The sequence below is a fragment of the Protomyctophum bolini genome (assembly GCF_963924005.1).
Source record: "Protomyctophum bolini genome assembly, chromosome: 3".
Taxonomy (NCBI): Eukaryota; Metazoa; Chordata; class Actinopteri; order Myctophiformes; family Myctophidae; genus Protomyctophum; species Protomyctophum bolini.
The window spans coordinates 52327721-52342768 of record NC_137864.1 but is presented as its reverse complement, the minus strand read 5'-3'; positions in this window follow the sequence as shown (position 1 = coordinate 52342768).

The following is a 15048-nucleotide window of genomic DNA, read 5'->3' as shown; positions in this document are numbered from 1 at the left end:
AAGTGTCGACTTGCTTGTCTCTGTTGTTGACAGATTACACGGCTAGGAGCAGGTTCTATTATTTTGTAAAAATGAGCACCAGCACTTTTAGGGTCTTTTATATTTCTCATGAAAATAAAAGACCCTCAATTGACTTTCAGAGAGTGCTGGTGATCATTTTCGTGAAATGAAAGGAGAATTTCAGACTAGAAGGCTTTCTCCCCTCTGGTAGTTGTCCCTTGTTTTTGTCACCACTGTCCCTTCGATATATGAACTGTTTCAGTGGTGGAGGTGCAAGTCCATTTAAGATCTTGAAAATGAGACAAGCATCTGCAAAGTGTTTGAAGCTGTTAAAATTGAATAAGTTGTAATTTTGAACTATGTGACAATGGTGGTAACGGATGGGCTTTTTTTGGTCAAGTGTTTTTAATGTCTGTTTGTACAGTGATTCTATGGGTTTTAACGTTGTCTGATTTGTCTGTAACCAGGTTGTGAAACAGTACGTTATGTGTGAAAAAATCATAGCATGCATGAAGAGTTTAGCTGCATCAGTTGTTAGATATGGTCTTATGTGTCTGAAATTAGATACATTTTATTTGATTTTGTTGGCTAAATTTTTTACATGTTTTTTAAATGTCAAGTTTGAGTCTAGTGTAATTCCAAGATATTTATGAATATATCTGAATACTACTAAACCCTCAATGAGAGTGTCATTGTCAGGGTCCGTGGAGTTACGTGAAAAATACATAACGACAGTTTTTTTTTTGTTCAGATGCAAACATGAGTTCCTCCTCAATCTGATACGTGGCCCATGGCTGCAGTTAATTTATCTGCTGCTAGTTGTTTGTGTTTAGCGTGTATATAAAGAACTGTGTCATCGGCGACAGTTGGACAGACGGAAGGCAGATCATTTATATATAAACTAAACGGCATAGGGCCCAGTATTGATCCCTGAGGAACTCCAATGTTACAGTTAAGATATGTTGACCGAGTACCAGTACTTCTGAGTCTGAGTTCAAATGAGCAGTCAGTTGTTTTGCCACCCATTTCTCAGCCACTTTGGATACAATAGGTAAAAATGCTAATTGGTCTATAGTTTGCCACATCTGAATGGTCCCCAGTCTTAAAAATGGGTGTTACAACAGCCTTTTTCTAGGTACATGGAAAAATGCATTGGTTGATTGATAGATTTATCAAGTGAACTAGAGGACAGATTAGGGCGTCCTTGTGTGTTTTTAGAAATGTTGTGTCCATATTGTAAGCGTCTTTCGCTTTTGAGTCTCTTAGGGAGCTCATAATATCCAACACTGCAGATTCTGTAATTTCTCCAATCCTGAAAATAGGCATGTCATCCTTAATAGGAGTACATGTCAAAATTCTATGGTCTGATTCCTCCACTGAATCAGACCATATTAGGGGAAATGGCCAATAATGCACTTTTGCACAAAATGACACGGACCTCTTTGGTGGGGACGTAACAACTACAAATAAAGGTAATAAAGAAAGCTTTCTAGTATGAAATTCTCCTTTAACGTGGGACATAAAAATCTCTGCAACATAAACAGTATTGTAATTCCAAACGATAAAGAACACTTTGATTGGTGACAACCTGTCTCCCTCTGTCTAGTTGAGTTGGTCTTTATTCCCTGTCATCAAAGCTGATGACCCTCGAGAAGTGTGTGTGTGTGTGTGTGTGTGTGTGTGTGTGTGTGTGTGTGTGTGTGTGTGTGTGTGTGTGTGTGTGTGTGTGTGAATGTCTCTCTGTACATGGTAGTGGTACAGTCTTATAGATGAAAGTGTTCAAATGAACATGAATGCAGTTGTGAGGATCCACATCTTTGAATACTGAGAGTCTGAAACCCATCCATCATTGACAAAGAAGAGACGTCTCAGACAGAGTCAGCCTATGCAAATCTCCCCTCACTTCAATGAACATAGAAGAGATTCATTGAACAGATCCTTTAGGCATAAGCATGTGTGAGGGCCATTCATGCATCTGCTTTCATTCTTGATAACAATGATGTGCGGAATGGTCTGAAGGGCTGCTTTAACCCATTCTGACCTGAGATCAGATTCTAAAAATGTCAGTCGCTCTTCGATTTTTCACAAATAGCAGACCTACAAGCTCGTAGCGCGCCACTCGGTGGCGCGCTATGAGCTTGTAGATCTGCTATTTTTCAATAGCTAAAACACAACGTAATGCGAACACCAAAAGGGGTTCCCGCGCAAAATGGATTAAGAGAGTAAAGCTAGCACACAATGATCTTTTCAAAGGAAACCCGTTTTCACTGCATGGCTCACCAGGCCGATGTGACGCGTAACTTGGAGGGTATGGAAAATGATACCAGAATGATATTTAGATGCAAATCAAACATCTGCAAGTAAAGTATATATCCTCTGGGGTAACTATACTACTTAAAGCAGAATTATTATGTAAAATATAAATTTTACTCAATTTGTCCAATATGTATGGTAGACAGAGTATGTTAATACAATTTAATTTATACAAATGGGGTGGTTGTATATTGGTTCCCTGCTCTTCTGTTGAGACATGTAGATCGTGTCAAAGGTCATGTCTCACCTAGACACAGGATCTGACACGAATTTTGACCTGAATGTCAATATTCAATGTATCCCCTGAGCAAGCAGGTATTAGCTCAATGGTAAAAATGTCAGGACTTGCGTCTTGCGCAGGAATAAAGTTATTAGTGCAGCCACGCCCGGGAGCTGTCTGCCGTCACCAAGGCGGATGCGTACAAATGACCTGGGTCGCGGACTACAAAACAGACAAAAACAACCACTATACACCACAACAAACCCTCACAGTTTACCATTTACAATTTAGGCATTTAGCAGACGCTCTTAATCCAGTTTCCACCCACCCTCACCCACCCATATGCCTAGGGGAAGTAGAATAAATTAGTGAAACAAAGCAAAAATATGCAAATAAAATAGTAATAATGGTGATAACGGAGTAGAATAAGCACAAGGATACAAAATAAATAGAGGGGGGATTTGTAATCCTTAATTAGATTGTGGTCATGCCTGTGGGGTGCATCACGTTTTAGTAATACATTACTGACATGTGGCTATTATGTGCAGTTGAGGCACTGCCGTCATTTAACAGTATAATGTGTTTTGCTTCAGCGTTTTCTAATTAATTGATAAACATGCCAGTCATTTATATGAATGACTGACGTGTGCGTGTACATACAAAAACTGTAAGTGCGGCTTTGCCCTCAATGCCCGGCCTCAGTAGCCTGTATACCTGCATACCTGACTAATTACCTCAAAAACGTGAGCGACACCCACCGCCACAATAGAGACTCACGCCGCCTACAAATTCACGCACCGCAAATGGGACAGCGGCCCCATTTCTGTTCCGTTAGAACGGTGTACTGCAGTCTGTACGGCCAGCCCATAGAAGCCCATTGACATTCAACTGTAGTTAGCCTGCCCTATACTTTTAAAATAATACCAAATGAACTGAAGTATCATTATCAATACTGCAATGTATGACTCCAGCATAACAGCACCTACTAATGTGAAATTTCCATGGAAGATACTGTAACCAATCATCATACATTTCTAAAAGTGCAGTGCTGATCGTTATTGGCAAAGTAGTCCATGACCTGTTTGAATAAAATGTTTTCTATTATTTTGCTCAGCAACGGTAAAATACTGATAGGTTCCTTCCATTCCTTCCATACTGTTGGATGTACCCTGCTGTTTAAACACTGTGCATGTAATTGAAACCAAGATTGATGTGTGTGTGTGTGTGTGTGTGTGTGTGTGTGTGTGTGTGTGTGTGTGTTGTGTGCGCGCGCGCGCAGGGACGGATTAACCCTGACGAGGGCCCCAGGGCCGGTAAATTTAGCAGGGCCCCCTGTGACATTTTTGTGTTTTTCCTTGTTTTTTTTTCATCTTTTTTACCTAAATTTAACAAAATCAATGGCCAATGAAGGGCGTCAAACCTAGTACAGCGCGGACCAATTTCCCTGAAGGGCCGTGTGCAGTGTATGCACACTGCACACAGTGTGTGCACACTGCACACAGTGTGTGCACACTGCACACAGTGTGTGCACACTGCACAGATGCAACAGAAGGCCTCTACATTAGATACCGAACTGATGGTGGTATTTTCAATCCATGCCGGCTACAGGCAAAGATGAAGACCACTGACACAGCATCGCAGAAGTACTCTTTGCAGATGATTGTGGCCACTTAGCACACACAGAGGAGGCACTGCAGCTCAGTGTGAGCCGCTTCTCTGCAGCTAGCAAAGACATATGGACTCAGCCTCAAGAAGTGTGTGTGTGTGTGTGTGTGTGTGTGTGTGTGTGTGTGTGTGTGTTCGTGCATGTGTTCTTAATGTTGTCAAGAAGTGTTTCAGGCAACTGCACTTCAATTATACAATACAGATGGTTTCCATGCAACCTTCGATGATGGAATATTCAAGGTAGTAATTATTTTATGCATACAAGGTACCCCTTGTGTGTGTGTGTGTGCGTGAGTGCGTGCGTGTGTAAGTGTGTGTGAATTTGTGCATGTTTTCCCAGAGTTTGCATGCATGCAACATTCAGTAACATACAATTAATTAGGTGTGCTTTTTACAGTAATACTGTATAATATGGCATTCGGAAATGACATGCACGTTCTCCCAGATCCAGATTTCCAGTATTTCCAGCGCTCTGCTGTGATCAACAGGGTGATTATTTATGGTGCTGAAAATCAATACTGTGAGAAATGGAGAACGGTCGGTACAGGAACCATCGATCTGTTATAATCATCCCCAGTTTCCTGTGGTTAATCAATTAAGAGTCAAAATCAGACCCGTCTGAACGGAGTGGTGCTGTACTGTACTTGGTGTGTGTGTGTGTGTGCGCGTGCGTGCATTCGTGTGTGCGTGTGTGTTAGAGCTCTTCACGGGTTAAACCAAACATGTGACAATTCGTCCGATTCCGACCTGTTCCGAGATTTCTTTCAAATGGCGCCCGACCGATCGAGATCCGATTATTTCCGACATTCCGAGAGACCCGACCTCCCAGCCAAGCAGGCATGAATGTGGACTTTATGAAATAATGTAGCTGACATATTGACCAATTACCATTTTCTGATTAAAGCGAGAGAGACAGAGAGGGGTTCCCTGCAGGCTGCAGCAGAGGGTGAGAGGGCTAGAGAGAGGCTTTTCTCGTCTCCTCAGCGTGCGTTAATTTAAAATTAACCAAACAGATCATTTGTTTTTTTTACACACAATCATCAGAGTTTTAGCAGATGATCAGCCTTGGCTGATTGGAATATTAACAAGGTACCTATACACACTCGATGTACTAAATAACAGCTCCTACTTTGCTCTCTTCTTTTCCCACATGTGGGGATACGCACCAGACAGTTGCCATGGTTGCTAAATTGCGTTGAGCTTTGCTAGTTTGCTTTCACCTCGTTGAGGTCAACAGTACTGCTGTCGGGATCCGTGATATAAAGTAGAATTAAATGCTGGTGTTTTCATTCAAATCATCGCAAGGCAAGCCAGGAACAGGGCTTGCATTGCATGGTACGTCTTGCGCTGCTGATCCTAAACCAGCATAATCAATCATCACACAAGTAACACAGCCGTTCATGTCGACTGCAACACTAATCTGATCCTATTATTATTATTATTATTATTATTAGGTCCACTCCGCGCATGCGAAAGAGTTTCTACAGTCAGACTGACATATACAATCACACACTGATTGATTATTGTTTACGGAAGCAGTGGAGAATGGCAGCATCGCATGATCCATCCGTCCGTCTGTGTCTGACTAAATTCTAACGTGCGTGCACCATGACAGGCAACGCTGAAGCCAAGTGACACACAAGCGCTAAATAATAAACTGTGTGTGTGTGTGTGTGTGTGTGTGTGTGTGTGTGTGTGTGTGTGTGTGTGTGTGTGTGCGCGTGCGTGCGTGCGCTGTATGGTTTACGTCGAGTCACAAAATCACTTGTTGCTGTGGCACAGACACAGAGCTATGCTGGGACAGACAGTCACAGAACAGATTCGTTGCAGCTCAGCATTGCAAAAATATTCCTATCAGCAACAGCAACTGGCCCGCTCTCTGTGAGGCATGAACTAACTCAGTTGATCAACTGGCCCGCTCTCTGTGAGGCATGAACTAAACTCAGCTGATCAACTGGCCCACTCTCTGTGAGGCATGAACTAAACTCAGTTGATCAACTGGCCCACTCTCTGTGAGGCATGAACTAAACTCAGCTGATCAACTGGCCCACTCTCTGTGAGGCATGAACTAAACTCAGCTGATCAACTGGCCCACTCTCTGTGAGGCATGAACTAAACTCAGTTGATCAACTGGCCCACTCTCTGTGAGGCATGAACTAAACTCAGCTGATCAACTGGCCCACTCTCTGTGAGGCATGAACTAAACTCAGCTGATCAACTGGCCCACTCTCTGTGAGGCATGAACTAAACTCAGTTGATCAACTGGCCCACTCTCTGTGAGGCATGAACTAAACTCAGCTGATCAACTGGCCCACTCTCTGTGAGGCATGAACTAAACTCAGCTGATCAACTGGCCCACTCTCTGTGAGGCATGAACTAAACTCAGTTGATCAACTGGCCCACTCTCTGTGAGGCATGAACTAAACTCAGCTGATCAACTGGCCCACTCTCTGTGAGGCATGAACTAAACTCAGTTGATCAACTGGCCCACTCTCTGTGAGGCATGAACTAAACTCAGTTGATCAACTGGCCCACTCTCTGTGAGGCATGAACTAAACTCAGCTGATCAACTGGCCCACTCTCTGTGAGGCATGAACTAAACTCAGCTGATCAACTGGCCCACTCTCTGTGAGGCATGAACTAAACTCAGCTGATCAACTGGCCCACTCTCTGTGAGGCATGAACTAAACTCACTGATCAACTGGCCCACTCTCTGTGAGGCATGAACTAAACTCAGCTGATCAACTGGCCCACTCTCTGTGAGGCATGAACTAAACTCAGCTGATCAACTGGCCCACTCTCTGTGAGGCATGAACTAAACTCAGTTGATCAACTGGCCCACTCTCTGTGAGGCATGAACTAAACTCAGTTGATCAACTGGCCCACTCTCTGTGAGGCATGAACTAAACTCAGTTGATCAACTGGCCCACTCTCTGTGAGGCATGAACTAAACTCAGTTGATCAACTGGCCCGCTCTCTGTGAGGCATGAACTAAACTCAGCTGATCAACTGGCCCACTCTCTGTGAGGCAGGAACTAAACTCAGTTAATCATGCTGAAATAATCTGATGCGAGACAACGGCTGCGTCTCCACTTCCAATCTAGAATTAATTATACGTGGCCGTACTGCGGAGCGCGTGCAGAAAATAGCCGATCTACAAGCTTACAGCGCGTCGTCGCGCATTGTTTATGGATGCGTTCATGACTCGTTTCTGTCACATCATAAGATACTAATGTAACGGGTAAAATAATCACTGAGATCAACTCGGAGCAGGCAGCCAGGCAACGCTGTTTGCCTGTTCCTGGCTATTTCCATGCTCGGACAGAACCAGCCAGCCAGCCAGCCAGGGACACACATTGCTGTGCATTGGAGTGGCCGCACCACTCAAAAATATATCTCTGTTAGTGTCGTCTTGTTCAGACCCAGCAATGGCATCGCAATGAAGCCACTATGATGCTTCTGAATCTGATGCTGGTATATGAAAATACATTAATATGCAGTAATGTGAGTGTATGTTCTGTCCTAGTCCTTATAGTCCTGTCCTAAATACATTAATATGCAGTATGTGAGTGTATGTTCTGTCCTAGTTGCTGTCCCTGTTTTTAAAGTGGTCTCATCTGTGCTGCGTACATTTACAGATTTTGCCGTGAGTCTTTCATCAGGCAGTTGGAAGCACGCATAGGCTACAGCAGAATGGCTGCAGGGAAGTTCCACAGTCATGTGCCACACACTGACACCCAGGAAAAACCCAGTGTTCATGTTATTCTGACAAGCATGCACACTATCACAGTATGACAACCTGATGCGTGTAATCCCGCATTTGTGTGCACGTGTGTGTTTGTGTATGCGCTTAACCTATGTGCGCATTCGTGTGCGATACTGTCATAAAAAAAACAAGATGTGGCTGCACTTATAGTTTGCAGTGCATTTGCATGCCAAGTAGCACTTTGCATTCGTACTGTACTAGCCCTCTCATGCAAGTATACTTGAATATATATAAAGTGACAATACCAACTTTGATGATTGGTTGATTTGGTTTTTCTCTACTTAAAATGACCTGAAAAATGAACATTTTGGAGTTAGGTGGTTTCTTCCCGACAGCAGAGATATATATAATAGTGAAAATTGCTATTAAAGCTTGTAGAATGTAGATCAGCTATTTTCAGTTTATTTTTTAGATTATTTCTGGAAAATCTTTTATATACACAACAATGCATTGATATAAATTAGAGAAACATATACAGATATTGCCATTTGTTATGAATACTTGAGTAATATTTGACCAGGAGCCTACTTTGACTCAAGTACTGGGTGAGTTCACTGATCTTAACCCATTCTGAACGGGAACCCATTTTGGTGTTGGCATCATGTTATGCTTTAGCTATTGAAAAATAGCAGATCTACAAGCTCATAGCGCGCCACCGAGTGGCGCGCTACGAGCTTGTAGGTCTGCTATTTTTGAAAAATCGAAGAACGACTGACATTTTTTACAATCTGATCTCAGGTCAGAATGGGTTAATCAGACCAGTGTGTGTCCAGTGGAAACCTCGTATGAATCTGATCTCGGGTCAGAATGGGTTAAAGCACAGCAAGGGGTAACTTTCAAAGGGAGTGACTCGGAGCAGTTATTACATAAACCTCCGTTAAAAAACGAATTACCGGTAGGCTACTTTTCAACGGAGGGGATGGGACAGAATAGTTGAAGAGAAAGTGAAACTCTTTTGGTCTTGGAGCTGAAACTAATTAAAGTTTAGCCTAGACTGAATTTATCATGGTGGATCCAGGCATATTTTTTTTTATCTATAAAGAGAAATATTTCTGTTCAGCCTACAGTAAGTAAGTGATCAGATCAAATATGTGAAGAAGACACAATGTGTCACCTATTGATGAAAGCTATATAGGAGAGGAGTGAGAGACTGAGCAATGAGATATCGCTTCAGATAATAGGATTGCATTAAACATCCGAACCATCTTCCATACACACACTGACTGCAGGCGTCTCGCCAGCGAGGAAAAGCTTTTGGAAATGGCCTTGAAACCAGTCCAAGCCAGACCAAATCCAACCTCCTAATGCCCCGAGGTAGCGAGTGTGGATGTGCATTTTGACTTAATGATGTATTGGTCTGTGCCAACTTTGATTTAAAAGTTTTTTTTGCCCTTTGCAACATATTTATACACCCTCCTCATCCCAGAAAAAGCTTAACTTTTATTGGTAATATGATTTAATGACGGGTGGGTTTCTGATCTTCGTTCCTACTCTCACCTATGTGTAACAAGGTTACAATTGTGGTCATGGTCATGAAGTGTGGGTCTCCCTTAGAGATAGGGTGAGAAGTTCAGTTACGCAAGAGAGACTCAGAGTAGAACCGCTGCTCCTTCGCCTGGAAAAGAGCCAGCTAAGATGGTTCGGGCATCTGGTTAGGATGCCTCTCAGGCGCCTCCCTAGTAGGGAGGTCCTCGATGCACGTCCCACTGGGAGGAGACCTCGGGGCAGACCAAGGCGCAGTTGGAGGAAACACATCGACTCACTGGCCTTGGAACGTCTCGGAATCCCCCAGGAGGAAGTCACTATAATGTTGCTTTGGAGAGGGAAGTCTGGAGCTCTCTGGTGGAGCTGTTGCCCCCGCGACCCGACTACAGATAAGCGGTTGAAGATGGATGGATGGGTTTCTGATACAAAGGAGTACTCATGACAACAATGACTTTTTTTTAAGAGCACTCTTTGCTTCAGAACACACACGTAATCAAATGACATCAATCACAAGTACAGTCCCGGTTCTCTCTCTCTCTCTCTCTGTGTGTGTGTGTGTGTGTGTGTGTGTGTGTGCGTCCATTCCTTCCTTAGCCTGGATAATGTCCAACAGTGAAAGCAGATAAGTTGTATGTCGAGGCAGTATTGTTGGCGGTTAAAAAGCTAAGCCGAACAACTTCCGTGCCAACTTTCCCCTCTCTTCCTAAGTCGTCCTTAACCCATTCTGACCTGAGATCAGATTCATACGAGGTTTCCTCTGGACACACACTGGTCTGATTAACCCATTCTGACCTGAGATCAGATTCTAAAATCTTCGATTTTTCAAAAATATCAGACCTATACAAGCTCGTAGCGCGCCACTCGGTGGCGCGCTACGAGCTTGTAGATCTGCTGTTTTTCAATAGCTAAAGCATGACATGATGCCGACACCAAAATGGGTTCCCGATCAGAATGGGTTAACGAGCTCTCTAATTGCGTTTCAGGTCATCTTTATGCTCCATGCGTCGGCCCCTCATGTCAGCACTTTCTGCCCCTCATGCGTCATTCATTAAGTACATCCACGTAGTATAGGTTGATCAATGCACATGCGTTGGCTCCCACAGCACCTGCTGTCCATCTTAGTGAGCAGGCCTCGTTCTCCTGGCTGCCCAACCTCTCACCCTCTAATATTCCCCATATATAAAAAATAGTGTAAAAGCAATTATGCTTATGTGCTTCTGCTCTATGCGACGAGGGCTGCTGGGGTCCATAAGCATATTATTGCTTTTATACACTATTTGTTGTGGTCGAAAGTGTGGATCCAAAGATTCAGAATCAACACATGTATAGTTTGTTATATAACATTTTTCACACGGTAGTGACTAGGCAAGATAGCGGAACATGGAAAATATGCAAGGAAATCCACATGGAGCTGAGAGGCCATGAGGCAGGCAAGGCAAGTTGATTGTGGTGAAGTGGTCCTTTAATAGGAAACACCTATTCAGATCACAATATAAAAGGGAAAGAGAGGGATACCATTGGGTAGCATTTGTGTCATTTTTTAGATTTTTGCGTTGGCTATTCAAAAAGCAAATATAAGATCACATCATGTCACTTTGTGCAGCACAGCCAATACATCTGCTATTTTGAAAATGTTTGAAGTCTTGAAAATGTGCATGCATGAGATCGATTGATTTGATGAAGACATTAGAATCGGCCTCAGGTCTTAATGGGGTAACTTGGTGTTCAAAAGCTATTTCCTCATTGGGTCTTTGTGAATAAATGGTATGATGATCAAACAAATGATCACATGGAGCTACAGTAGTAGTCAATTCAATTCAATTCAAAGGGCTTTATTGGCATGAGAAAACATACGTTTACATTGCCAAAGCAGAAAGAACAATACAACAATACAGAAATACAATCAAAACAAAAATGATGTACATTTGGAGGTCAGAATCTTCAATAGATCAAATTATATGTACCAAGGTCACTTAATGCAGGTATAGTGCAGGAATATACACAATGATTAGTCTTTAGGGTGGTTGTGTTCCATTTGATATCCTTCTCCTATCACAGCAACTCACAAATCTTGCTGCTGTGTTTGCACATTGTTGTACTTCGCCCAGCAGATATGGGAGTTTTTTGTCATTGGTAGTCACTCATTGCCTCAGCATATGCCAGATGAGGGCAGGCGTCTCAGCCTGAGTGAAACGAGGGCTGATATACAGTATGTATGTACAGTACTGTGTGCCAGAGGTGGGACTGTCAGGCTGATAGTCTATATTTGGCTGTAGAATGCAGAGGCCAGGCTGGGAGCAGGACCACAGTGTCTCCAGCCAACTCCCATCCCACTGGGACTATTATCTCTTTCCACTGCAGGGGCAGTAACTTGTTGACAGTAATGTTCATTATTTATTCAATTTATATGCCTGTACGTCTCAGTCTGATAATCTCAGGGCAACACTGAATGCCTGGGTGAGTGATATACTGTATGTATAACATTCTTGTACTTCATCCCACTCAGTGGAGTAGGATATGTTCTGAAGCCTGGTTAGAATTCGTACATTGATTTATTTCGTGGCAAGATACTTTTCAACCTGTTCATATAGACTCACTTTCGAGATGGAGCTAAGAATAGAAATGGGGCGGTACTGTAGTTGCCGGGGTCTAATTTGCTCCATTTCTTGTGCAGGGGGGGTTGCTTTGGCAAGTTGGAAATCTTGAGGGACCTGTCTTAATTAACCTGTATTAATTACTGTAATAATTAAGCCTGCCTGCCTGCGTGCGTGCGTGCGTGCGTGCGTGCGTGCGTGTGCGTGTGCGTGCGTGCGTGTGCGTGTGTGTGTGTGTGTGTGTGCCCATGTACAGTATCTGCTGACAATGTGCATGTGCGATATTCACACTTTTCCAATAATTAAATGTTACATAATGTCACTGATCCCAATAATGTTTTCGAGTTTAATTATCTGCCTGTAATAATTTGAAATCAAATCACTCGATCATCACATACCCCTTTTCCCTTCACTTTATGCATACAAAGTACAAACTTAGTACCTTACTTGTTTTCAAACATTTTCACGTCAAGGACATGTATGTAGTGGGCCAAGGACCCCCATCTGAAAATATTTTGTCTCGGGGACCTCCATAATAGAAGATTTGTGATTTTCTTTTTCTTTTAAGATTGCTTTCAAAGAAATTCAAAAACAACTTAACAACTTAAAATTGTGATATCATATTTACACCTTTTTCTGTTTTTCTGGGGACCCACCTGGTACCCCTGCGGCGCCTCCATCATGGACACCAAAACCAAACGCTCCCATAGTTTCACTTCCGGATTTCCCAGTATGTTGATTATCACATATATTTGGGTGCTGATCACGAACATTCTCTTGATTAAGGGGTGATAACATCCGAAGCGGGTGCTCCGGGCCCCACTTTGAGAAACACTGTGATGGAAATATGAAGGATATGGCTTTAGAATAAAGACAGAAATCCAACCTTTGTAAATTCACCTTAAAGATGTACAACCATGAAACCTTTAACCCAGGTATGAAATTAATTGAACTCTATGGAAAATAGAGTTTAAAGAACCTGAAATAATTAGGACACGGTGACAAGGACCTAACGTGTCCAAGTTTTATCTTAAGTTCAGATTCAGAGAGCAGTAGTTTGGCAGTTGCAAAGGGATAGAAGAGAGATATGTCCACAACGGGTCAAGATGCTCTGAACAATATCACATCAATTGCACAATCATGTTATACCAAGAAAATGTCCAACATATCTACCACGCTTAGCACCAATAATGGTTTTGTCTCTTCAAAATAAGAATCAACATTAGTCTGAGAAACTCTCATGAGCTCATTATTATTAGTCTTTATACATTTTATTTTCATTAGCTTTTTTCCATTTTAAAATAAGGAGACAAGGAGAGAGAGAGAGAGAGAGAGAGAGAGAGATGAAGTGCCTGTATGCCTTAATGTCTGTCACTTGTAGGTAATGGGAACTGATGTGACGTGTAAATCTCATCAGTATCAAAGAGCTGAGTCAGAGCGCCGTGTCTGGAGGAAATAACTGGAAGCTAGTGGTTCCGCACATGAATGTCAGCACTGTAATGAGGATCCAGCATCACCGTTATCCCTTAACACAGCAGCTCCTCTGAGTGGAAATGCATTCATTATTAATGTATTTTGAGGTTATCGTGAATGCAAATGATTTAATGACTTCTACAAGGAACCTTAACCCATTCTGACCGGGAACCCATTTTGGTGTCAGCATCACGTTATGCTTTAGCTATTGAAAAATAGCAGATCTACAAGCTCGTAGCGCGCCACCGAGTGGCGCGCTACGAGCTTGTAGGTCTGCTATTTTTGAAAAATCGAAGAACGACTGACATTTTTAGAATCTGATCTCAGGTCAGAATGGGTTCATCAGACCAGTGTGTTGGCCAGTGGAAACCTCGTATGAATCTGATCTCAGGTCAGAATGGGTTAATGTTCTCTCTGTAATTAATGTAGTTAACTCTGTACCCCAAAGACCTCTGTCTGTGTGTACTTTACACACACTTTAAGAGTAGTGCTTTTCTATTCTAGAATTACATGGGATAATGGTACAGAATAATGATGCATTATGTACACACGATTTGGTACAAAATGCAGATACTATGTGAGGCCACAAAACGGTCAATCCAATTATATCTTGCTTCTCGGTAGAAAAACAGGAAACCTCCAATGTTGGAAGTCGTTAGTCTCCGTCAGCCAATGATGAGATTGTCTGCAGATCTGACCACCTGATTGGCTACCTTTCTCTTTCGGCGCCAGGTCAGGAAACTTTGTGGGCTCCGTTAATCTTGTACTGGATTGCCCCGCATTGGAAAATCTATGGCGGAAGGGAAGATTAGGTGCCCTGACATTTGGACTCTGTTGAGGCTGCAGGTAAATCCTATTTGTAACTCAGATCTGATCTTTAGGACTGACTGTCCACACTGTAACTTTGAGTGATCAGATGGGATTTGTGTATCCAGATTGATATCGTCGACCTACCTTAACCCATTCTGACCGGGAACCCGTTTTGGTGTTAGCATCATGTTATGCTTTAGCTATTGAAAAATAGCAGATCTACAAGCTCATAGCGCGCCACCGAGTGGCGCGCTATGAGCTTGTAGATCTGCAATTTTTGAAAAATCGAACGACTGACATTTTTTAGAATCTAATCTCAGGTCAGAATGGGTTAATAATCAGACCCAGTGTGTGTCCAGCGGAAACCTTGTGTGAATCTGATCTCAGGTCAGAATGGGTTAATATAGGCTATGCACATGACATCATTGTACCCGGAAGTTATGTGGCAACGTCTACAGTACTGAGTGGCACAAAACCTACTTTCTGGCCTCCACGGCCCATCCAGACAGAAAACTCACCAGAATTGCAGCTGTATACGGAAAGCTTGAATTAGCCTCTTTCTGTCTATATACATTCCGTGCAGGGGAATATTCAGAGTGTGGAAGCACTCGTTTTCAATAACACAACGAACGTCCTGCTGCCTCCTGCATTATGACAATTAGAAACAGGTGCTACACAGGACCGTTAAGTGATTTCCAACGAGCTCTTCCAAACTCCAACGC